The 24,994-nt window shown below is 38.1% G+C and overlaps 1 protein-coding gene and 1 pseudogene across 2 annotated transcripts in view; one reads left to right on the top strand and one right to left on the bottom strand.

The window, feature by feature from the left end:
- Nr6a1 (nuclear receptor subfamily 6 group A member 1) overlaps positions 1–24,994 on the bottom strand; it is a 209,277-nt gene that overhangs the window by 84,846 nt on the left and 99,437 nt on the right. The window lies entirely within an intron of this gene.
- Positions 22,447–22,813, top strand: LOC109688252 (cytochrome c oxidase subunit NDUFA4 pseudogene; annotated as a pseudogene).

Genomic DNA, 24,994 nt, shown 5'->3' with positions numbered 1-24,994 from the left:
TCTATGTTGTCTTTGACCTAATCAATTTTAGCAGTTGTTAGCCACTCCCGAGTAATTACGTAGCGCAAGACACAGTATTATTCTTTTAACATTACAGGTAATGCTACAGTGAAAATCTCTGTACTTGTATCTTTTCTAGTATCTGTTATTTGTTTATTTAATTTAGCAGTATTTAGGGTTTGAACTCAGGGCCTCATGCCTGCTAGGCAGGTGCTCTACTATTTGAGCCACTCTTCCAGCTCTCTGTTATTTTCATAGGAAAAAGTCAGGCCTAGGTCATGAAGTTGGATACCACAGAAATCTTTTATGCCTTAGCTCCACATAGCTCTTAAGTCAGTTCCTATAGTGATCAGACCCTCAAAATTTCTGTGACAACAGTGCTGTGTTACCAGCAGAGGGCACCATTCCCCAGACTAATGGATCTCAGGATTATCAGAAGACAAAGGGGAAATCCTTAAGGTATGCCTATGAAGGTTCCAAGATTTGGGAGGTAGAGCAGACCTCCGATCTGCAAGGCAATGGGGATTATTCACAACTAGCAACAACTAATACTCTTGCGTCCCTGCTTAGTATCACTATGATGGAAAACTTACCTACCCTTAAAGAGGCATACTGGCTTTCATCAATTTGGATCTTACCAGCAACAAAAACATCTAGAGCCCCATTCTTGGGAGACTTCAAGAGGGCCTTACCCTGGCAGTTTCTACTGCAGGAAGAATGGATAGGGAAAGCACACTTATCCACCACAGATGTTCAAAGTCTCAATATCTTTCCTCAGCTTAACTTGAACATTTGGGGCAAGGCACAGATGTTATGGAAGGTGAGCGGTAACTACGAATCCAGAGCAGTGAGATTACGGGACAAAGAAAATGTAAACAGATGACTGAAATGTTTCAGTGTTTGTGTTAGATCATCAACTAAGTAAGTTATCCTAAAATAATCTGATCTAGAGTTTGGGCTACTCCAATGTTTCAGCTTTTAAGAGCTTAGAGAAATAAGCTCCTTTGGTTTTTGAAACACAGGCTCACTGTGTAGTCCAGGCTATCCTTGAATTCATGATTCTCCTGCCTCAACCTCCTGAGTGCTGGAATTACAAGTATATGCCACCATGCCCAGCTGAAATACTGTATCTTTACCTATAAAAACACTGGAAACTAATGTTAATTTACCAGTTGTTCATCACTACCTCTCCCTGACATGCTAAATTCTCATTGGAACAATTATATGATCTCTGTCACAGCCTACACTGTAGAAATAATAAATAATACAATATTGGCAAGAGTGGAAAAATAAGTTCTTTTCTGCCCTGATTGCAGAGGTAAGGGGGTAGGAGAGTGGGAGGCAGTTATTTACTGCCATTCTGGGGGGACAGGAACTTAACAGCACCAAAATTCTCCAGGGAATACGACTTCCAGGATTTTATGCTATAAAAGTAATGTCATTACGTTAGCAAAGAATTATATGAAAATACTCACTGCAGCCCTGTTCATAATAGAAAATAAAAACAATCCAATGTCCACAAACAAAAAATGAATTAAACAAATTCTGGCATATCCATTAATACAACCCTTAATAACAAAATAGATCTATAAATTCTTTCATGTAACAAGCTAAAACAAGTTAAGAAAAATAAAACAAGCTACAAAATAAAGTAAGTATATAATTTTTATTTTTAAAATAATTACATGTTTTAGAAAGTCTGGAGGAACATATTACAGACTTCCCAGGTTATGATATTGGCTCTATCATTTACTACATTTAACTTTATGCTTATTACTGTAAGTATAACTTTATACTTAATCCTCAGATGTCACTTTCCTCATCCATAAAAGGGAGGGGGAAAAGGGGTATAATCAATTCCAAAGGATAATGATGAAAATTCAATTATTTCATATGTAGAAGAAATAAATTTATGTGCATATAGCAGTATGGTACATTCCATATAGCAAATGCACAGAAAATTCACAAGATAATGGTAATTATTGTTATTAACATTACCATCTGTGAGAAGAGGAATTAAGAAGGTAATTCTGATTTACCAAGTTTTATACTTCTGTATATAAAGAAATTTTCTGAACAAGTATATAGCAATTTTATAATTAAAAGACATAAGCAAGAGAAATAGAACCATGTTTATAAAAAGATATGCTTATGAATGTTCATAGCAGAATTCTTCAAAATAATCAAACATTTGAAGCAACTTATATGTCAATTAACTAGTGAATAAATGATTGCAAAGGTAATCACCAGTGATCCCACTATAGCTATACACTGAGTGAACTATACAAAGTTCACTGCTTTTTAAAATTCTTTAACTTTTAAAATAAATATATAATTAATTAACATAAAAGATGCTGCTTGCCGCCCCCCCTACCACACACACACAGAGGGTTTTTTGGTTTTGTTTTTCCAGTACTGGGGCTTGAACTTAGGGCCTATAACTTGAGCCACTCTACCAGCCTTTTTTTGTGGTGGGTTTTTTTGAGATATGGCTTTGAACCAGGATCTTCCTGATTTCTGCCTCCTGAATAGCTAGGATTACAGGCTTGAGCCTCTGGCACGCCCGGCTCACAGTTTGGCTAAAGGTGAGATGATGGCAGCTATACATAAATTCTCAGCAAGAAGAAATGCCCTTTTTAGCAGCACAAAAGAAGGATTCAATAAATGCCTCTTATTTCTATGAAAAACATTTACAAATTTTAAAAGCCGAATGAATGTATTCTAGAATGTATCCTTTTTTCTGTATAAAATTTATTTATATAGGAAATGTAGAAAGAAATGATAAACAATTCAAACTATAAGCCACACACAAATTTTGGGGGTGGAGGAGGAAAGAGGTTAATTTTTGACATTTTGCTAAAAACTATAAAAGGCTACCTATATCTGCTATTTCCATAGGCCTTCCCAGCACAGGCAAGCAACTAAGAACACAGGAAGGGTTGGCAAGATCAACCAATATTGCCTCCAGGTTTCTCTTGTCTATACACACTAAGTTTAAAGAGTTGCAACAGAGAAAAACTGGTCCGTGTGTAAACTCCTGTGTCTTTCACAACTAAACTGGGTTGACAATATGGGTAACCTCCCTTACTAACCTTTTCCAGATGGGGAAATAGGCTCAGATCAGACAGGCAAAAATAGCAAAATTTTCTTGGTATTTTCTATTGATCAATGCTACAAAGATCAGGGCACTTAAACTGTTAATTGAAATACTTTGTGCCAATTCTTGACACACAATTGAGATAATTTTACTTAATCATATTCTTTGAGCAGAAAAGTCTTTGAAATAACTGGTTAACTAGAAAAGATGTAAGTTCAGCAAATTACAAGCCCTCAACCACTATAACATATTTGGAATTCTTGTCATCACATCTGATAACCTTCAGGATTTGGGTATCTACAGAAGGTAAAGGCTATAAGGAAAAAACCATAAGCTACAAATAGGGTTTTGAAATTCTGGGTAGAACAAGAAAAATAGTGGATAACCTAAGAACAAAGCAGGATCTGAGCTCAAATGTTTGGAACTGAGATGTCTCACAGAGGGGCAGATCCTGCGTAAGCAGGGCAAAACTGAACAAGTGATTTCAATTTTTAAATGGGTTTAAACGCATGGAGAAATAAGCCTTGGAAAGTAATTCCATTAAACTTATTGGTGTTGGGGTCCCTCACAAGACTCAAAATGTGACAAAACCATAGAATTGTAAAGAGGGGGCTATGAACCCAACATTGGGCAGAGAATTTTTCTAGAAGCCCAGAAGTATGTTTTCCTCCATACTGACTCTGCAGGGGTGGTTAAGATTCTCTCAGCCCGTCCTCTGCAGAAGTTGTGGCATGACAAAGAAAAAAAGATTTGCAGGATGAAGTGAATTGAAGAGGGTTAGGGATATGATGGCAAGGTGTCAAGACTTAATTTTTAGTCAGCTTTGAGTTGTCAGAGGGGTGGGAATCGGAAGGAAATACCAGGTAAGCTGAGAGCTATGAAGAAAAGACAATTCCTTCCAGAGGACTAAGGAATAATCTGTATCCTGGTGAGTCCATTTATTTAAATCACAATGTTCTCCCTTAATTCTCCACATTATCTTCTGAGTATTAACCAAGGAAAGCCTGTTTTAACTATTCTAGCCTCATCTCAACTATAGTACAGTGTCTTGAGGGAAAAAACATTTATCTCTGCTTAGATCAGAAAGCTGAAGAAAAATGGGTTCCTAACCCCTCCAGCGATCCGTATTTGCTGGACAACATATGGCCCCCTTCTCCACCCTACTCTTTTCCTTCTATCCTCATCGGGCCCTTATTTTGTGCCTGATACTAAAACTAAATGTTTTTTGTGTATCACACCACAATCTCAAAAGAAGTCTGGAAAGTTATTAACCCCGTTTTAGAGATAAACCAAGGCTCAGGAGAGGTTGGGTAAGTTACCCAAGGTCAAACAACTAACAAAGGGCCAAGTTAGAACATGAATACATAGGACATGAATGTCTGAGTACTAAGGCACAAACTCTTAACATGCCATTCTAGTGGCAGCAGTTAGTAAGAGACTTCAAGGATATGGTGACTCACAGGGGAGAGAGTCAATCTACTATTCCCCTAGTAAAGATTTCCTTCTAGGCAAATGATGAAAGTTCTGTTTTTCTTGATGGCTGTGGCAGTTTCCTTATACATGGTGGTTGCAGTGAGAAGACAGTCAAGGGCCAGATAGGCTAGCAAATCAAGGCAGCCTGCCCTTAGATCAGAGTGCTGCCATCTTCTGAACTTCTTCATATCGAGCTTCTAACACCAACCTGAATACAAGCAGGACTCCTTTATTATCTTATTCTCTCTCTGAATAAGTAATATATAGCTGCTCCACTTAATTTCATAGTAAGTATCTTCTGTTGCAAAATCTCTGTTAGCATCATGGATCTGCCCAGCAGGGAAAGAATGCTGGGATGGGAGGTATCCTAGGATTGACTACTGGTCCATGGGGTTGTTTCCAAAAAGCCAAAATCAAGAAAACAGGTCTCTTAAGACAATTAGCCTTTAAAAAAAAAACATGAAACTCTTTGAGGTATCAAATATTATCCCGTCAAACCCTGCACTTTGAGTCTCCCCATTGGTTGAGTGCCTGCAGTTTTCTCAGTGCCCTGGGTTTTGCTCTAGATCTGTCACATTGCATTAGTTTCCTTCCTCCTCACTGCCTACAGAAGTAACAGCCTTGAATATGGCCACACAATTCATTTGTCCTGCTCTAATTACTGTTTGACATTACTCTTTTTGTTGCTTGCTTGCTGTTTTCTTTCTCTCTTTCAACCTTAGGGGTATTATTAAAGTCTTCTGAAAACAAGATATTAGGTTCTGCCAATGTATATTTGGTTAGCTTTCTATCACAAAATGGTTTCAAGGAGAATACTAGTTACAACGAAGAAAGGCCACAAGGCACTCAAGTGATTTTCAGAAATCCCCCGATGCCAGAGACAGCATGGCAAATGGGGAAATATCTTGAACTCAAGTTATAGAACCTAGGTCTTACTGTATTCTTTTTTTTTGGGGGGGGAGGGTGGACTGGTACTGGGATTTGAACTCGGTGCTTTGCACTTGCAAGGCAGGTGATCTACTGCTTGAGACCCATCTCTAGCCCTTAGTGTACTCTTTGGACAAATGGGTTTACTCAGATAACCTCATAAGGTACTGTGACAATCACTGAGATAATTTATGTGAAAATACACTGGAAGGAGCTACTACCATAATGTTACAATTTAGACACATTAAAAAATAATGCAGAAGGGCTGGGGGTGTAGCTCAGTTATAGAGCGCTTGCCTAGCATGTATGGGAGCCTGGGTTTGATTTAAATATGGAAAAAAAAAAAAAAACAAAGATGGCCAATACTGCAAGACCCTTCTTTAAATTTAATGTTTTATTCATTACATCTACTATAGTGCTTATTTTCTGTGTCAACCTGGCTGGGTCATGAGGTTCTCAGGTATTTGGTCAGATATTTTTCTGGGTGTGTCTTTGAAGATGTTTTGGGGTAGGACTTAACACTTTTAGTCAATGGGCTCTGAATAAAGCAGACTGCCCTCCATAATGTGGGTGGGTCTCATTTAATCAATTGAAGACTTAACTAAAACAAAAATGCAAAGAAAAAAACAAAACCAGCCTCCCTTATACAAAAGAACTCTCTAGCAGGCAGCCTTTGGATTTTAACTAGAACATCAGCTATTGTGGAGTCTGGTCTGCATGCCTTCAGACTGTAATTGCAGAACTGGCTCCCAATCTACTAATGCTCCTTGCAGATTTTAGATTTGTCAGCTTCTATAATCAGAGGAGCCCTGCCTCCCTCCCTCATTCCTTTTCTCCTTTCTCCCTCCCTCCCTCACTCCCTCCCTTCCTTCCTTCCATCTATCCACCCATCCATTATATTGGTTCTGCTTTCCTGGAAACTCTGACTAATACATCTAGGAATTCACAATGATCATCCTGTGTGCTAATAAATAAGGGGGAGAAATATCACGGATAAATTAAATCCAGGTTTGTCCTTTGGAATTCTTTTTCCTCCCACATGGCAAATCCTGATCTACAAATTATATATGCCAAAAGTCACTTTTGGACCAGCTGCTCAGAACTTAAAAGGCTTTCCCCAATAATAAAACAAAACTTAAGGACAAAGGGTTATTGAAAAATTATCCTACTAGAAGGAGATTAATACATTTCCTGGACAAGTGCAAGAATTAATGTCCCTCTACTTATGCTTTTGGAAGAAACGAATGTAAGATTTATCAAGTACTTCCCAAATACTAAGCACTGCACTAGCTGTTTCACATATATTGTTTCATTCAACACTTTTAACATCTGTAAGACAAAGACAATGTTTTCCATTTCTGCAAATGATGAAACTAAGCTCTTGGAGATGAGAAGTTTTGGGCTAGGTTACCCAACTAGAATGTGGTACTGCTGGGATGAGAACCCTGATCTGACTCCAGTGACCAGTTTCTTACAAAAGGATAGCTGAAAATGAAAAAGGACTAGTTCATAGTAGGCTCTGGGAATACACAGGCTAAGAGGTTTTCAGCAGAATGACAAAGTGAGCAGTTTCATGCTAGCAAAAATTTAGATTAGAGCTGGAGGTGTGGCCCAAACCCTGGAGCACCTGCAAGTACCCAGTACCACCAAAGGGGGGAAAAAAAGTTTGGATTAAAGAATAAATGAAAATAAGATGAAGGAATTTTTTTTTTCTTAAAGCACTACTGGGGTTTTAAACTCAAAGTCTTATGCTTGCTAAGCAAGTACTCCTACCACTTGAGCCACGCCCCAACCCCTTATTTAGCTTTAGTTATTTTCCAGGTACAGTATTGCTTTTTGCCAGGGGCCAGCCTCTGAAAATGATCTCCTACCTATACCTCCTAAGTAGCTGGGAATGCACATACGTGTGCCACAATGCCCGGCTTGTTGGATGAGATGGGGTTCTGCTAACTTTTTGTCTGGACTAGTCTTGAACCACAATCTTCCCACTCTCCACCTCCCAAGTAGCTGGGATTACAGGCATGAGCCATCCCTGCCAGCCTGGCCATTGTTTTTAGTGTGAATAAGTCAGCACATCCTCTTTGCTAACTATGTCAGCTTCAGTGACAAGTCAAGCCAAAGCCAGGCTAAACAGGCCTCTGTCTGCTACAATCATTCCCATTTTCTATCTCAGGCTGCCTTTCAGGATCCATCCTTTAATTCCCACTATTTCTGCCACAAATGAATACAGTTAAAAATGGAACCTTTTCTACTGCTGTGCAGAAACTACCAATCAGTGGGAGGAACCTGCAAAATGATCAGTGATGAAATGAGAATTCTTTGCTATCAGCCCAATTCAATTTTAACTAAATTAAAATAGGCCAAGTAGAAACCAAGTACATAAGGTATTTTCCTGCACCAAAGTATGCCAGTGGGTTATTTAAATCCACTTAAGATCATAATTTCAGAGTAACTTGGTGAGAAGATATCATTAACCCAATTTTACCAGTGAAGAAATTTATGCTTAAAAAAACAGAATCAAATAAATGTTCAAGTAGTCAAAACTAAGACTTGACTCAAGTTTTGAGTGTTTTCTTCCTGTTTCAAGGCCATTCCCCAAAGCTATCAAGGTCTTCCTTGGTAGGTTCTCCACTTTCTTGAGGTGTCTTTGTTTTTCTAGCTTCCTCCATTCCGGGTACAGTAGAACTTTTCATCCCCTGCCACTTTAATACATCACTCTGCATATATGTGGGATAAATACTGTAGGTGTAGTTTCTTAGTCATTCCACTTTGAAGAACAACAAAATTATGCCTGCTGAGATCTAAATCACCTGCATGGTTTTGCCAAAACAGTCACTGGCACAGGTAGGAATTAACCTCCAGTGACACTGAATTTTTTTTCCTCCAACACTGTAAATGCCTTGTGAACACAAAACAAGAGACTTTTTCAAAGGAACAATCTGCAATGCTAAAGCAGTAAACCATTTTTCCAATTTTTCATTCATGTAATCAAAACAGTTAATGTAACCTTCAAAATGACAGTTCTAGATCAAAGTGAGTATTTATGAACACAATTACATGTGAATTCTATTTTATAATATAATACCTAGAATTAAATTCCTCAAAAATTCTTTAGAAGTACTCATCTTTCTAAACTTATCCATTCCAATTCTTCCCATCAGACAGGGAGATTGCCTACTGTAGGGAAAAGAGCATGGATTTTGAGGTCAGGTGGACACAGGTTCCTATTTTTGCTCTACTATTTCATATTTTTGGTACTTGGGCAAGTTACTAAATTGCTATGGAGTCTTGCTCAGTTTTTCATGTAAAATAGGGACATGTCTTCCCTTTCCTGGTTACTGTGAGGCATGAAGTAATGAACAAATATCAGGCAATCTCAGCTCTGGGGACATATTTGATAAACAGCAGTAGGTGCTCAGTGGACCTTGTTATATATCAGTTTTAATAACTGATAAGGAATCTGTCTATTGTATCTCCTAAGACCCAGAGAAGGAAATAAAGATTAGTGATATGACATAACTGAAAAAAATAATTGTAGTATTTCTGCATTTTAGCATTTATTGCTCCAAAATTAGTTTGAATACAGTCACAACTGGAAGTTGACATTAAGATGAAATATTTGGATACAGGGATCTCCATCAGTGATTAAATAAAAATAATTCTTTTCTTTTTAATCTACATGTTAAATAGTATCCAAATTGCTACAAAGAAAAACTATTTTCAACATGACTTGCATTTCTGCAGTACTGCTTTAAAAGAAATAAAACCACTCTGTAATCCCACAGATTATGTCCAAAAATAGAATGGTGGGCCACCTGTCAGATGCATATACTGCAGGGAGAATGGGGATAAGAATCTTTCGGGGGGAGGGGGAGAGCAGGGAATGACCCAAACATTGTATCCACATATGAATAAAAGGAAAAAAAAAAAAGGATCTTCCTCCAAAGACCACTGCAACTCTTCTGGCATCTACTCCCAAAAGATGGAAAATTCGCATCTATTCAATTATAGCAGCTACGGAACTCAAACCAGGGTTTGGAATTCTAAGGATCTGAAAGACCTCTAGTGAAATTTCCCTAAGTTTGCAATATGCTGCTCCTAACTGGCTCGTGATAAGAGGATCATGCGCTGATTTGGAATTACTGCTTTAATGTAACTATTTTTAAAAAGGTTTTGCTTTGGGGGGGGTAAGGAAGGGGAAGGGGGGAAGGGGGGAGAAATGACCCAAACGTTGTATGCACATATGAATAAAATAAAAATTTTTAAAAAAAAAAGGTTTTGCTTTTTTTGTGATCTCTTCCTTCCAGAGTTATTTAACCTTTGAAAATAATGGGGGAAACTGGGTAGCTCATGCCTGTAATCCTAGCTACTTGGGAAGCAGAGATCAGGAGGATTGCAGTTTCAGACCAGCGAGGGAGGGGGGATTGTGAGACCCCATATCAAGAGAAAAAAGCTGGGCATGGTGGTGTGCACCAATTATCCCAGCAACAGCAGGAAACTTAAAATAGAAGGACCGCCACCCAGGCCAGCCTTGGCAAAAAGTGAGACCCTATCTTCAAAATAACCAGAGCAAAAAGGGCTGGATGCATGGCTTAAGTGGCAGAGTGCCTGCTCACTACCATCTCCTCAAAGAAAGCACAAATCTTGCCCAAGTCAATTCCAAACCCTGACTTCAATAGTAAAATGGAGAGAACATAAACAGATTCTGGCACTTAATACAATTAAGAAGAGAAATGTAGCCTACTCCAATGCCCCTGCAAAGTTGGCAGTTTCGAAGAAAACTAATCACATACTGAGTCTGGACAGCAAACTGTTGGCTGAAGTATTAGGGATCAAAATAATGTAGCATTCACTTTTGGCACGTTTCTTTTTTTGTGCCTAGGAAATAGTAGCATCATTAGACAACAAATCACACAGGAGAAGATGTAGAGAGGAAAACCACAGTGTCACGAATATCTATTTTAGACTATAGCTGGACGCTCCATCTGGTATCGGGTGATTCTCACAATATTATATGGTGGGTTTTTTTTGGTTTTTTTTTTCTTGCAGTACTGAGGTAACTCAGGGCTTTGTGCTTGCTAAGCAAGCTCTGTACCACCTGAATCATACCTCCAGCCCTAACAGGCTTAATTTTTCTTCAGACCCACTGTCCATTGTTGGGATAATCGACTATATAAGGGTGAGGATTTAATCATTACTTCAATAAACACCTATGGAGTGCCTACAATCCCCGTGCTGGAAATGTGGTGGCAAACAAGACTGATATTTTTTCTGGTCTTAAATACTTGCAATATAGCAGAAGGAACAAAAAATTAAGCAATAATAAGAAATATTTCATTATAAGTTTGGTAACTGTGATAAAGCAGGAGCCATTTGTAAGAACAGAGTTCTAATGCAGCACAGGAAGGGAAAAATACTCAAGCATAGGATTATAGGCTAAACTGCACACAGAAAATAGTAAAACATGCTTCCTCTCTGAAACCCACTCTAGTCTCTTTCCTCCCTAAGTCTTAGACCCATTTTTTAGTACACTGCTGTTCACATGACATTGTACTTTTCAGCATCTCTAAGCTGATTTCACCGCAATGTGATGACCAGTTTATGAATCTTTCCTCTACAACACTGTACACCTTTCCAGAATAGGAACCTTACCTAACCTACTTCTATGCTCTGGTGCCAAGCATTGAACCATGAAGATACTGAGCAGACCCCAGAAAATGATGGCTGTCATCACTATGATTATGGTTCTTTTCAGACTGGTCATTAGACAAATTACGTAAGTCTATTTCTGTTAATTGAGCTTTCCTACTTGGCAGAGCAATTTTAAATGAGTCCTAGGAATATATCACCTGGCACCAGTCCCAACATGTGCCATTGCTCACAATTCCTTTGCTGTGATGAATTGTGCTTATTTACATGACTGACAGGGAGTTGTCTTTTCCACTTTGCTGTGGTTACTTCCATTGCAAGATGATCAGTCAAGAATAGTAATGCCTTAAAAGGCAGTGATATGAAGATCACAAGGTACGGAAGGGGGAGGGTTAAGAGAATTAGGACACAGCTGTAGTGTTCTGTAGGCTAGAACATAGACTCAATGTGTCACAGAAAATTAAATCAGAGGATGACTGTAATTCCTACTCTCTTGAATAACATTATCAGGGCCACTGTTGCTGGCCATACTGGAGCCACACTAGATACTCCCAGGATCATCCTAAAATGGGGAGGCAAGATCACTGCTACAGGAGGCCAAGTTCTACAAAGCTCCAATTGCCCCAGACAGAAAAACAGAGGATGCCAACTGCTAAATCCATTCTGATAGCTAGAGGAGGATAAAAGAAACTGCACACATGGTGATCTCCAAATCTGAGCAATGAGATTAACTTCCATGTGGACTCTATACCTCAGAGATATTTTTTCCTTAAATACTTCCAGCATTTAAATTCATTATAGCTATATATCAAGGAAATTTACTTTTAGAATGAACTGTTAAAGGAACAGAAAAGACAGCATTTTTTTTTCTGAATGCTTTTGTCATATAGGGACAGCATTTTGACAATCTTTTTGCCTCCTACTTTGAATTTTTGGAATGAATTATGATCATTCAGAGGGTGATAATCTGTATTATACCTATACAGTCCGAGTGAGTCCTCATTACAAACATGTATTTTTTAATCAAATAATAAAAGAAAAACAGATACAGATGACCTACAGAAAATACCACAGCAGGTTACAATAGCAGAGCTTAAGCCAGTTTTGTTTCTTAAATGACACATACATAGAATAAGAGTTTAAGATTAGTTTCTTTGGATGATGGAATTACATGTGATTTAAAACTACTTTTCTTTTAAACTTTTATTTTCCCACTCGAACATGTGTGGCCTCTGGGTTTAGCTCAGTTAAGTAGAGCATTTGCCCTGAGTTTGATTCTCAGAACTTAAAAGAAAAAGTCAATGTTCTTTTAGAAGAAAGAATTCTCAAAGGCCTCTAACCCTCCACTTTTTAATCTTGTTTCTATACCTTCCCTGCTTTTCCACCAAAATTTTCCTTCATTAATTTCCTTGAGGGTTTGTCTTTTTTAAAATACAAACTTTACTTCCCAGTTTTTGGTTCACAACAAAATTGAGCAGAAGGTAGAAGAAAAATTTCCCACATTATATCACCCTCTTACAGGCACATTCTCCCCCATAATCAACATCCCCCACCGGACTGGCACATTTCACTGACATATCATTATCATCCAGAGTCTACGTTTATGCTAGGGCTTACTCTTGGCACTGTCATTCAGCCGATTCTGACAAATGCTTAATTGACTGACATATACCCACCAATATAGTGGAATATACTATCACAAGGAGCAGCTGCACTGCCCTAAAAATCTCTGTGCTCCATGTATTCCTTCCTCCCATCCACTAACCCCTCCTCTTTACTGCATCCATTGTTTTGCCTTATCTAGAATGTCCTATAGTAGGAATATGAAAGTATGTAGTCTTTTCAGATTGGCTTCTTTAGTTTAAAATTATACACCTAAGTTTTCTCTATGCATCATTTCCTTTTAGTAGTGAATAATATTCTTTTTAGCACTGAATAATAATTGTCTCAATATGTCACAGTTTATCTACTCACCTACTAAAGGACATCTTGGTTACATCTATATTTTGGCAATTATAAAGCTGCTAAAATCGTCCATGTGCAGGTGCAGGATTTTGTATGGACAGGTTTTTAATTCATTTGGATAAACACCAAGCAGTGCTACTGCTGCACTATATGATAAGAGTATGTTCAGCATTGTAATAAAGTACTAAACTGTCTTCCAAAGCGGCTGTACCATTTTGCATTCCTACCAGCAATGACTGAAACTCCCTATTGCTGCACATCCTCACCAGCATTTGGTGCAATTGTTCTACATTTTGCCCATTCTAATAGGTTAATAGCAATACATCATTGCTGTTTTAATATGTACTTCCCTAACACATGTAATATGGAGCATCACTACTGGCCACCTGTAGTATCTTTCTTGGTATCTGTAAAGGTCGTTAGCCCACTGTTAAAAATCAGATTGTGTCTTTATTGTAAAGGCTTTTTGTTTTTTTGGTGGGACCAGTGTTTGAACTCAGGACTCTGTGCGTGCAGAGGAGATGCTCTGCCACTTGAGCCAAGCCTCCAGTCCACTTTGCTCTGGTTATATGGAGATGGGATCTCGTGAACCATTTGCCCCTGCTGGCCCTGAACCATGATCCTCCCCCATCTCAGCCTCCCAAGTAGCTAAGATTATAGATTCAAGCCAGATGTGTTACTTACAAATATTTTCTTTCAGTCTTTAGCTTGTTCTTTCACTCTCTTGACAGTATCTTCCACAGAGGAGAAAGATGATGAAGTCTATGAATTATTTCTTTCATGTATCCTACCTTTGCTGGTGTTGTATCTAAACAGTCATACTGCCAAAACCAAAGCCAGGTAGGTTTTCTTTTTTGCTATTTTCTAGGAGTTTTATAGTTTTTCATTTAGGCCTGTGATCCATTTTGAGCTAATTTTTGTAAAAGGTGTAAAGTTTGTGTTAGATATCCAATTGTTCCAGCATCATCTATCGGAACTTTTCTCCATTGCATTATGGTGGCTACTGTGTCAGTTAATTATATTTATGAGGATCTATTTCTAGGTTGTCTATTCTATTCCACTGATCTATTTGTCTATGATTTTTCAATACCATATTATCTTGATTATAGAGATACAACACAAGAGATGCTATCACATTTCTTGCATCTAGAACTCAAATTAAAAGGGATGCACCTGAGACCAACAACGTACTTTGCGGCCTCATAAGTACAAAGAAACACTACACAGGGCCACTATCATCTAGAACTTATGTGGGAGACAGATCAGACAACAGATAAACCACAGTGTAGTATAGAGCAACATATGAACAAGGTACTAATGGGAACACTTAGCACCTTGTGATAAATCTATTGTCGGGTGGGGGAAAATGATGAAAACTTCATGATCAGAAGTGAAAGGAGTAGGTTCCCAAAAGGCGGAGAAAGGGGAGGGAGTAGAAAGTCCATTTTAGGCAATAACAGCAGTACATACAAAGACACGGTAGCAGCAAAGCAAGGGTTCTTCTGAAAACTAGTAATTTCGTGCAGCCTATGACAATGAGTGGGAAGAGACTTTGGAATGTTGAGGAAGGTCAAATTGGGAAATTTCTTATATACCAGGCTAAAGAGTTGGAATTCTTCCTATAGGTGGAGTTAATATACACCTATTGCAGTTACCACTTATTAAATACCTATTATGTATGTGGCAAAGTATTTTACATACCTTATTGCATTTAATGTTTGTGTAAAGCGGTACCATATGGGTATTTTTCTCTTCATTTTGCATACAAGAAAAAAAGCAGCTCAAGAAAGGTTAGGTAACTTTCTCAGATCCATCCTATTTGACTCCAAAAACTACATACTCTCATTCTAGTTCTCCTAATTCACCAATCCAGGACTTTTTCCAGCAAAGCCTAGATTGTAATTTAAGTTTCAGAGCAATCTCAATCTGCCCTACAAGCTGGCCTTGAATATAAATATGTTCAAGGCGTCTTTGGAATCTGCAAAAATGTAGCTGTGGCCAAGTGGTTAAGGCAACAGACCAGAAATCTGGCAAAAGAGTGAGTGGCTAAGAAATATAGAATCAATATTTTCCTTGTCTAAAGGTTTCTCTCTCCTGAAATTACTATAGTACTTGATACCAATATCTTTTTTGAAGAGACAAGGGAGCTAGATTCTCTAAAGCAAAGAAGGAACAGAAAAAAATTATGGATTAGATATCGCCAAGACACCAAATATTAGTATGTGGCAACAAATATTCAATAGGGAGGAAACAAGGCTTTGTGAACTTGTGTCCAAACAAGCTAGGCTAGTTGAACTTGGTCTTGTTATCCAACACTTCTGAGCCTCAGATCCCTTTACTTAAAATGTAGTAATAAACACCACCTCTCTGGATAGTTATGAAAGGCAAAATGGAATAAATAATGTGAAGGGAGGACCCAATGCCTAGAGCATGGTAGTTACCCAAACCTATCTTTCCTGCTTAGGCAGGTAAGTAGCTAGCATTCTTCTGCCCACCTCACAGGACTTTTGTTAAGTTTAAATAAGGTGATGCCTATGATAGCCCTTATGCAAGTGAAATTTAATGGTGTCTTTACACCTACAGCACAAAATACTGTTCACAACACAAGAATGATTATTTTATACTCCTGCCTTTAAAGCGCTAATCCTCTAAAAAGAAGAGGGGGAGGGGGGAACTACAATTGTGTAAGTGTCACAGAAGTAATAAGTGCTAGAAGAGTGGTAACAAGAGCTAATGTAAGTGAGCACTTAGGATGAACCAGACCTAGTATAGGTGTTTTACCCATATTATCCCATTTAATCCTTAAACAAACACTATGGGACAATTACTACGATGAAGCACATGGTGGCTAGAGTATTTGCTTAAGTTTAAGTAGTGGAGCAAAGATTTAAATCCAAGAATTCTGATTCTAGAGTTCATACTAATACTGATATTGAGATGTGAATTAAAGAAGTAGAAAAATAATACAGTAACAATAATGGAGTCACTAACATTCACTGAGTTCTCACAACATACCAGGCCCTGTGCTAAGCACTCCACATGTAAGCTCTTATTGCATCTCAACAATTCTCAGTCAGCTAGATACCATACCAATGTTACAGTTGACGCAAAAGACTAAATAAGGCTGGGTTACTTTGCTCAAGGTGTCTCAGCAAGTTATCAGAGGAACCAGATTTTAAAGCTAGGCCTATCAGTTTATACAGCACGTGCCCTTAACCTCTACTTTCTGCTTTGGTAGCAGTCAGTAGCGTTCAGGTTAGGTTCTGAAGACCAGACAGAATATGAATAGATGATTATGAGTTGTGTGAGACTTCAGACAACAGGCACAACATGAACAAAGGATTACACAGGGGATTTACAAATGAATAAATAAATAAATAAATAAATAAATAAATAAATAAATAAATAAATAAATAAAACACCACACTGGTAGCTAGGCACTGGTGGCTCCCACAAAAAAAGGGCTGGAGGTATGGCTCAAGCACTAGAGTGTCTGCTTTGCAAATACAAAGCCCTAATTGAAACCCCAGTCCCACCAACCCCCCTAAAAATAAAAACCCTAACAGTAATATTGATAGGTAAATATTCAATCATTTTTTATGCATACCTTCTCCCTCTTTCTCTCTGTCTCACACACACACACACACACACACACACACACACACACACACACACACACAGAGTTTTATAAAGAAAAGTTTTTTTTATTGTTCAGGTCAAATCCAGAACCTTGCATATGCTGGCAATGCATAGCTACATCACCAGCCCATTGCACTACTGAGCTACATCCCCAGGCCTCTCTGCTTTGCGATCCTTAAATTTTCAGACGGGCTAGATTATCCTTTTTTCCCTCCATTAAAAACAACCTTTTAAATTACAACAGCAGCGTATGTATATTATAGACTTGGGAAATACGAATATTCAAAAATAAGAAAATACAGCGTATCTTAGAAACTCTGAAGAGTTGTGGGAAACTAGTTGAGTGGCCTAGGCCTTGAATGCCAGGCTGGAAAACCAAACCTACATTCTATATGCTCTGACCCATATATGGATGACTGTGAGCAGAGCTGCAACATAATTAACGCTTTACGCAATGCTTAAGACAGATTTAAATGGAGAGACAAGAGGCAAGGAGATCAAATGACAGCAGACCGTATAGTCCATGTAACAGATAAAGGCCTAAGTTATGGGGAGGCTGCCTACCATTATCACTATAAGCACAGGCTCTGAGTTACAGAGACCTAAGTTTGAAATTGGCTCCATTACCTACATAGCTGCAATGACTTCGATTGAGTTATTTAATCCTTTTAAAAAATCAGTTTTATTCTCTATAAAATGGGGACAAGAAAACCCACTAAGAGATTGTTGTGAAAACTAAGTACCATGTGGAATACTGTTAAGTCAGATTTTTCAACGTCTACACTACTGACATATTAGTCCAAATAATTATTTTTTATGTTTGGGGGCTGTGCTATGAATACAAAATTTACAGCATTCGAATCCTTTCTTACCTTCAGTTGTGACATTCAAAAATGTCTCCACAGACCAGGCGCTGGTGGTTCACCCCTGTTATATTAGCTACTCAGGAGACAAGAGATCAGGAGGATCTTGGTTCGAGGCCAGCTCAGTCAAATATTTCAAGAGACCCTATCAACACAAAAAAGGGCTGGCGGAGTGGCTCAAGTGGCAGAGTGACTGCCTTCCTAGCATGAGGCCCTTAGTTTAAACCCAAGAACCACCAGAAAAAAAGTCTCCAATTATTGCCAGATCAATTTCAGTTGAGAAATACAGTTTCTGAATATACTGCAATCAATAGATCGATAACTTAAAAAAAAAAAAAGACCATGGGAAGGAAATGAGAAAAGGGTGATCATTTGGTGATGACAGCAGAAATGTAAGACAATGACCAAAATTCACTGGTTGAACAGATGTGGAAACCATGAGAAAGGGAGATAGCAGAATGACCACGGTTTTAATTCAATGTGACCAAACCTACCCAAAGAAGTGAAGAAGACAGGAGAGTATACAGGTTTGAGGGACCAGAGGGACACACAGATGAAAATATTTGAAAGGCATTAAGAATTCTGGTCTAGTTGCTTGAGGCATGAGACAGTGGTAGAATATTTGCCTAGCATGCATGAGGCTGAGTTCAATCTCCAGACTACAAAGAAAGGGGAAAAAAGAACCTGATCCCGTATGTATTTTTAAAAAATAATAATAATTCTGGCCTATAGCTAGGGGAAAAGGTTAGTGTACGTCACTGTGCCAAATTTAAAAAAATCACTTTATGTCTCCTGAACTTTTAATGGCTTCAGTTTTACTCAGCAACTCCAAAATGAATAGTAGTCACGTCTTAAATATAAAGGCTTCAGTAATAATAAACTTACAAGACATGTTTGACAATGGAATATATGTCGTCTTTTAAAATCAGAGAAAAGGGCATTATTTTCATAAAAATTGTAAGAAAAAATAAATATGTAAAAAAAAAAAATCACTGTGCCTTTGTTCATCCTTTCACCCTACAACTGAAAAGATGGGAATATACTTATCATCTTGCAGAATAAATCACTTTCTGAGCTTTTAATATGTGCCACATATTTTAGAAACACTGGTGAAAGGAAAAAAATTGTATACAAACGGTTTTGTGTCAAATTCCAGCCACATGAAGGAGCATCCAGATTTAACGGACTCTACTGCCTCCAGGCCCCTATGAGAGCCCACAATATAGCTCTTACAGCCTTTGTCAAGCCACCTGGAGCAAAAAAACCTATACATCCCTGCCCTTCACCTGCTATACAGTCTGCATCCCAAGACCCCTTGAAGAACTAGGTAAAGCAGATAAGTATTGGAAATGAGTGGAGGCAGCTACACACAGTGAAGATACTTTTGATTGTCCAATAATCTTCTGTTCTGTGGTTTCCCTGAAACAATATTCTGTAAATTGTAATATTCAGGAACTAAAACTACATCTTCATTTAAAAAGCCAATGTCATGTCATTATACATTTACCAAATATATAAAATGCCTAACACCAAGAGTAAACCCTAATGTAAATGCATTCTCTCTCTCTCTCTCTCTCTCCCTCTCTCTCTCTCTCTCTCTCTATATATATATATATGCAAAATGAATGACAGCAATGAAACAAGGGACAAAAAAGGAATGATTAGGAACATTTTTGTGTTTACAAAGTAGATGCAGAACCTGTAAATGGTATAGTGTGGTTTGAAAGTGGACTTGGATTGGTTGTGAAGGTATACTGGACCCTCTAGGGCAACCACTTAAAAAAATTTATTTAACCAGAGAGAGAAGAAAATGGGAGTATATAAAATGTTCAAACCACAAAAGGCAGAAAAAACAGGAGCAACAAAAAAGAGTAACAGTAAAAATATAGTAGGTATTAATTCAACCACATAAAAGACAATTTGAATGTCCATGGACAATTTAATGTAACAATTAAAAGACAACGATTGATAGAATGGCAAGAAGACCAAACTAAGTGTTGTCTATAATAACCTCACTTTAATTGTTAAGACCATATTGAGTAAAAGAAAAGAATAGAGACATATGGTAACACCAATCAAGAAAGAAGATGTGTTTCATTGTGTCTTATTGTTGAACCATGGAGGGTAGAGGAAAGAGTAAGGAAGAGTAATAGAGGGGGTTAGACTGATTAAAGCACAATATATTTACAAGTAAAATACCATGGCAAAACCTCACTGAGCAATGACAGACACTTAAACAACGAAGAACAGGAATATAAAACAGGTCATATTAAAGAGAGGGTACTAGTGGGAGGAGTAGTGTAAATGAAGAGTGTAAAGGAGGGTGAATATAGTGATGTATTTTCTACACATGTATGAATATGGAACACTGAAATCTGTCAAAGTCATTTTAAAAGGGGAGGGAGGAAGAGGGAGAAATAACGGAGGGGATGAACCAAACCAGGGTACATTGTATGCATTTATGGAAATGTCACAACAAAACCCCCTGTACAACTATTATATATTAATAAAAATATTTTAAAAATAAAATAAAACATTCAAAAAGAAAGAAAGGAAAGCCAGGCACAGTGGCTCATGCTGTAACCTCAGAGCTAAGTGAGTGGAGGCACGGAGATGGTGAGCCCAAAGCCAGCCTGGGTGACATAGCAGGTTCTAGGCCAGTCTAGGCTAGGAGATCCTGTCTTAAAAAATATTAAAAGAAAAAAAGGAGAGGGAAGGGGTGATGAGGAGAAGGACAAAAAGAGAAAGGAAAGAAAGAAGGAGAGAGGAAAGGAAGGAGGGAGGGAGAGAGTGAAAGAGGAAGGGGGGAAGGAAGAGAGGGAGGAAGGAAGGACGGGAGGAAGGGAGGGAGAGAGGAAGAGAAGGGGCAGCTATTATTAATTTCATACAGACTTCAGGGCAATGAATAATGATAAAGGAGTTAATACTCCAAGACAACATTTATCCTTAATGTGCACGCCCATTAACAGAGTATGAAAATACACAAAGCAAAAAATGATAGGACTACAACAAAAAAAAAGATGAATCTACTATTATAGTTGGAGACTTTGACACTCTAAATGACATAAATGCTCTACTATAAATGAACAAATCCAGGCTAGGCAGAGTGCTATGTATCTATAATCCCAGCAACTAAGGAAGTAAAGATAGGAGCATTTTGGTCCAGGTCCAGCCAGAGCAAAAGTGAGCTAGACACTATATAGAAAACAAGCTGGAGGTCTGGTTCAAGTGGTAGAGCACCTGCAGGTGCAAAGGTGGTCATGGTGGCACATGCCTGTGGTCCCAGCTATTCAGAAAACAGAGGGAGGGTAGGAAGATTGAGGTTCAAGGCCACTCCAAGCAAGTTAGCCACAAGATCCTGTCAGAAAAACAAAGTAATAGAATGTAAGCTTGCTAAGAACCTTTTGTTTTGTTGTTTACTTATATCAACATACATATTTTGGCTACTGTTTTGCAGTACTGGAGATTAAACCCAGGACCTCACATAAAAGTATGTGTATGTTACCTCACGTAAGTGTGTGTGCATGTGCATGTACACAACAAATGAATGGAATGCATGCACTGCAGATCATACATTAGAATTTAACTATACTTTCAAAATAATATATGAAAAAGAATTCACACATAGAAATGTCTGTGCACTAAAATAGTGGAAGAGTCATTTTAATGAAAACTCTGTAAGAGGTCAAAGTCACTAATGTGCCAAGTTTTCCTCTAAGCATCTATTCATTAACCCTATCTAGAAAAAGGCCATACAGCTCCTAACACTGAATGAAAAAATATTCAAGGTTGGGTGCCAGTGGCTTATGCATGTAATCCTAGCTACTTGAGAGGATCAAGGTTCAAGGCCAGCCTGAGGAAATAGTTCCAGAGACCCCATTTCCAAAATAACCAGAGCAAGATGGACTAGAGGGATAGCTCAAGAGCACCTGCTTTGTACGAGTTCAAACCCAAGTCCCACCAAAAAAAACATATAGATAGACAGACAGATCTATATCTACCTATCTATATCGTTTGGAAGGGCTGGGGATATGGCTCAGTGATATAACACAAGGTCCTGGGTTAGAACCTCAGTACTTAAAAAAAAAAAAAAAGACAAAGACAGAGAGAGAGAGAGAGAGAGAGAGAGAATATTTGGATTGGAACCAGTGCTTGAGCTAAACATGCTTTCAGATCCACTAACTGATTACCCTCACTATGAAGCTATCTCTAGCATAATGGCTCTGGAGCCAAGAGAAACAAGGTTTCAAATCCCAATTTTAACTCTTTTTCTGCAAGGATGACTTCGGCAAGTTCCCATCTAGTGAGTATAACAGTACTTACGATGGGGCTTGAGTTTTTGGTTGGATTTTCATTTTTATTTATCTATTTGAGGGGGGAAGTACTGGAATTTGAACTTAAGAGCCTCACACTTGCTAGACAGGCGCTCTACTACTTGAGCCAAATCTCCAGCTCCTTTTGTTATGGTTATTGTACAAAAAGGGTCTTGCTTTTTGCCTGGACTGGCATGGACCAAAATTCTCCACTTTATGCTTCGTGTAGCTAGGATTACAGGCACATGCTATTGTGTCCACATTTTTGTGGTGAAACAGGTACTTTTTGCCCAGGCTGGTCTCGAACTGCGACCCTACTGATCTCCACCTCCCAGTAGCTAGGATTATAGGTGTGAGCCACTGGTACCTGGCTTTTTTTAACTATTTAAATTAAATATGTATTTATTTATTTTGTAAGTACTAGAGTCAAACCCTGGCCCTTGTGCATGCTAGGCAATTGCTCTGCCACTGAGCTTCATCTCTACTTCATAGAGCTATTTTGAAGATTAAATAAGTTAAATTTATATAGAAAACTGGTTTGTTTGCTTGTTTTTTCAGACCATAGGCCTCTGCTGCAAACATGCTCTGCCAGATCATCAGACAGGCCGAAAAACATCCAAGTTTAATCCCCCTCTTCATGTTTATCGGAGCAGGAGGTACTTGAGCAGCACTGTATGTGATGCGTCTGGCACTGTTCAATTCAGATGTCAGTTGGGATTGGAAGAATAACCCAGAACCCTGGAACATTGGGACCTAATGATGAATACAAGTTCTTCTTGGTGAATGTGGACTATAGCAAACTGAAGAAAGAAGGCCCAGACTTCTAAATCTAATGCCCTGCTATAAAGCTGCTTAAAATGAAGGTCATTCAGAAGCCATCTGCACAGTTTTGCACAGAACCAGGAAATAGTTCACTTCTGAATGATATCATGTTTATTTGTTAGAATTATCACGCTGAATAATAAACTCTCTGAAACACTGGCATGTACAAAAGCCCAATAAAATTATCTATTATTATTCATTCATTCATTTTTTCCAACTAATATTTATTGATATCTACTTTGTAATTAGCCCTGTGCCTATAGAATAGGCACAAGGTACAATTCAAGAGGAATTGGCCATGGTCCCTGTCCTTCAAACAGTTCACAATGTAGTAAGAACCACAGAGTCATACAGTAAGTATAAGAAAATTACTAGGAGTGTAATATGTCTCAACATAGCAGGAAGGCTTAAAAGAATAAACAATCTCCCCTTCTCTAGGTAACCTGTTATTAGGGACTAACTTGTCTCTAAAGTTTAAAAGGCCCATTAAACCCTTTCAACTTACACATTGGAAGAGCTCCCAAGATGGGTCAGAGCAGAAGCCTCACAAGATTTTAAGAAGAATGATCAAGAATGATTGTCTCAATACCAAAAGTGGAAGCAATTCAAGTGTCCACTGACAGATAAATGGATAAAATGTGGCATACACATACAATGTCATATTATTCAGCTTTAAAAAGCGAAGAAATTCTGACATGAACCTTGACATCATCTTGCTAAGTGAAATAAGCTAGTCACAAAGGGAAAAATATACCCAAACAATGTATGCACATGTGAGTAAATGAATAAAAAAAAGGGAAAAATATTACTTGATCCCATTTATATGCAATACCTATAGCCAACAAATTAAGACAAAAAGCAAAATAGTTGTGCTAGGGATGAGGAAGAAGAGGCAGAATAGGAAGTTATTGTTCAATAGGTACAGAATTTCAGTTTTGCAAGATGAAGAGACTTCAGTGGATAGATACTGGTGATGACTGCACAACAATGTGAATGTATTTAATGCCACAGAACTATATATGTATATGGTGGTACATTGTGGCATCTAAAATGGTTATTATGTATCAAATATACTGGAATAGAACTAGACATTTTTAAATGGTAAATATATTTTAAAATGGAAATATATTATCAGAATTTAAAAAAAAAACGACTGACTTGTGGCTTAGAGAGAGAGAGGGCCTGGAGATGTAGCTCAGTGGTGGAGTGTTTGCCTAACATTCAGGAGGCCCTAGGTTTGCTCTCCAGCAGAAGACACAGAGAGAGAGAGAGAGAGAGAGAGAGAGAGAGAGAGAGAGAGAGACACTGAAAGCTCATCTCCTCTTCTCAGACTTTAGATATTTATACATCTGCTAGCACATCGACCCAGCTTTTCCTAGGTTAGGACAGAAGAAAATTTCTGGAGTGATCTTCATATAAAAGGTATTGTATAATATAGCAAACATGTAAAAAAAAATTACAAGTACACAAATATACAAACACAGAAATTTACAATGAAATGGTTATATGTTACATATTAACTATGGAATTATTTCAACAAGTGTGAGGCAAAATTAAACCAAAGTATTTGTATTGCTAAATACTGAGTTAGGACTATATAAATACCTAAAGAGACAAGAAAGTGCCAAAAAATGGGAGAAAAATGATTGGCTTATGTAAAACAGATTTTATTTATCAGAAACAAGGTCTCATAATGCAATTTTATTGCTTCAATTTTTTTTAAAGGTGCCAACTTGCATTAAACAAATAAAGCAACCCCCATGCACTAAACAAACATGTCACAACTGACAGTACCATACAATGACCTGGTTTCCCAGTGGTCCAGAAACATAGGAAATAAAACCCAAGACCAGTGCAGACAGACTGAAGAGCAGACGGTGGTTGTCTTGCATGATTAAAGGCCGTGTCAAAGCTCAATGGGGTCCATGCTTTCGTGGTCCCCCCCAGCAATCCCCTATGTGACTAAAGACTGGGATAACAGTGACAACCTCACAAAGGGGTAAGAGATAAAGCTTCTTCCTACTATGTCCAAAGACTCCAGAATGCAAAAACTGAACTTCTTTCCTATCCATCCATCCATGCAATTTTCATTAAGCGCAATTTGCATCATCTAGAAAAACTCAAAGTCAAATGCCACTTTATTTTTGCCTTATCAAACCAGTGAAATGAGGACTAAAGGGTAGTCTGGATATGAAGCTTGGTTAGAATTACAATAAATTCTCAAATAAAATAATTGGTTTAGTTAG

Source organism: Castor canadensis, chromosome 13, assembly GCF_047511655.1.
Source record: "Castor canadensis chromosome 13, mCasCan1.hap1v2, whole genome shotgun sequence".
NCBI lineage: Eukaryota > Metazoa > Chordata > Mammalia > Rodentia > Castoridae > Castor > Castor canadensis.
The sequence above is the reverse complement of the archived record's forward strand: the minus strand, read 5'-3'. Positions and strand labels throughout refer to the sequence as shown.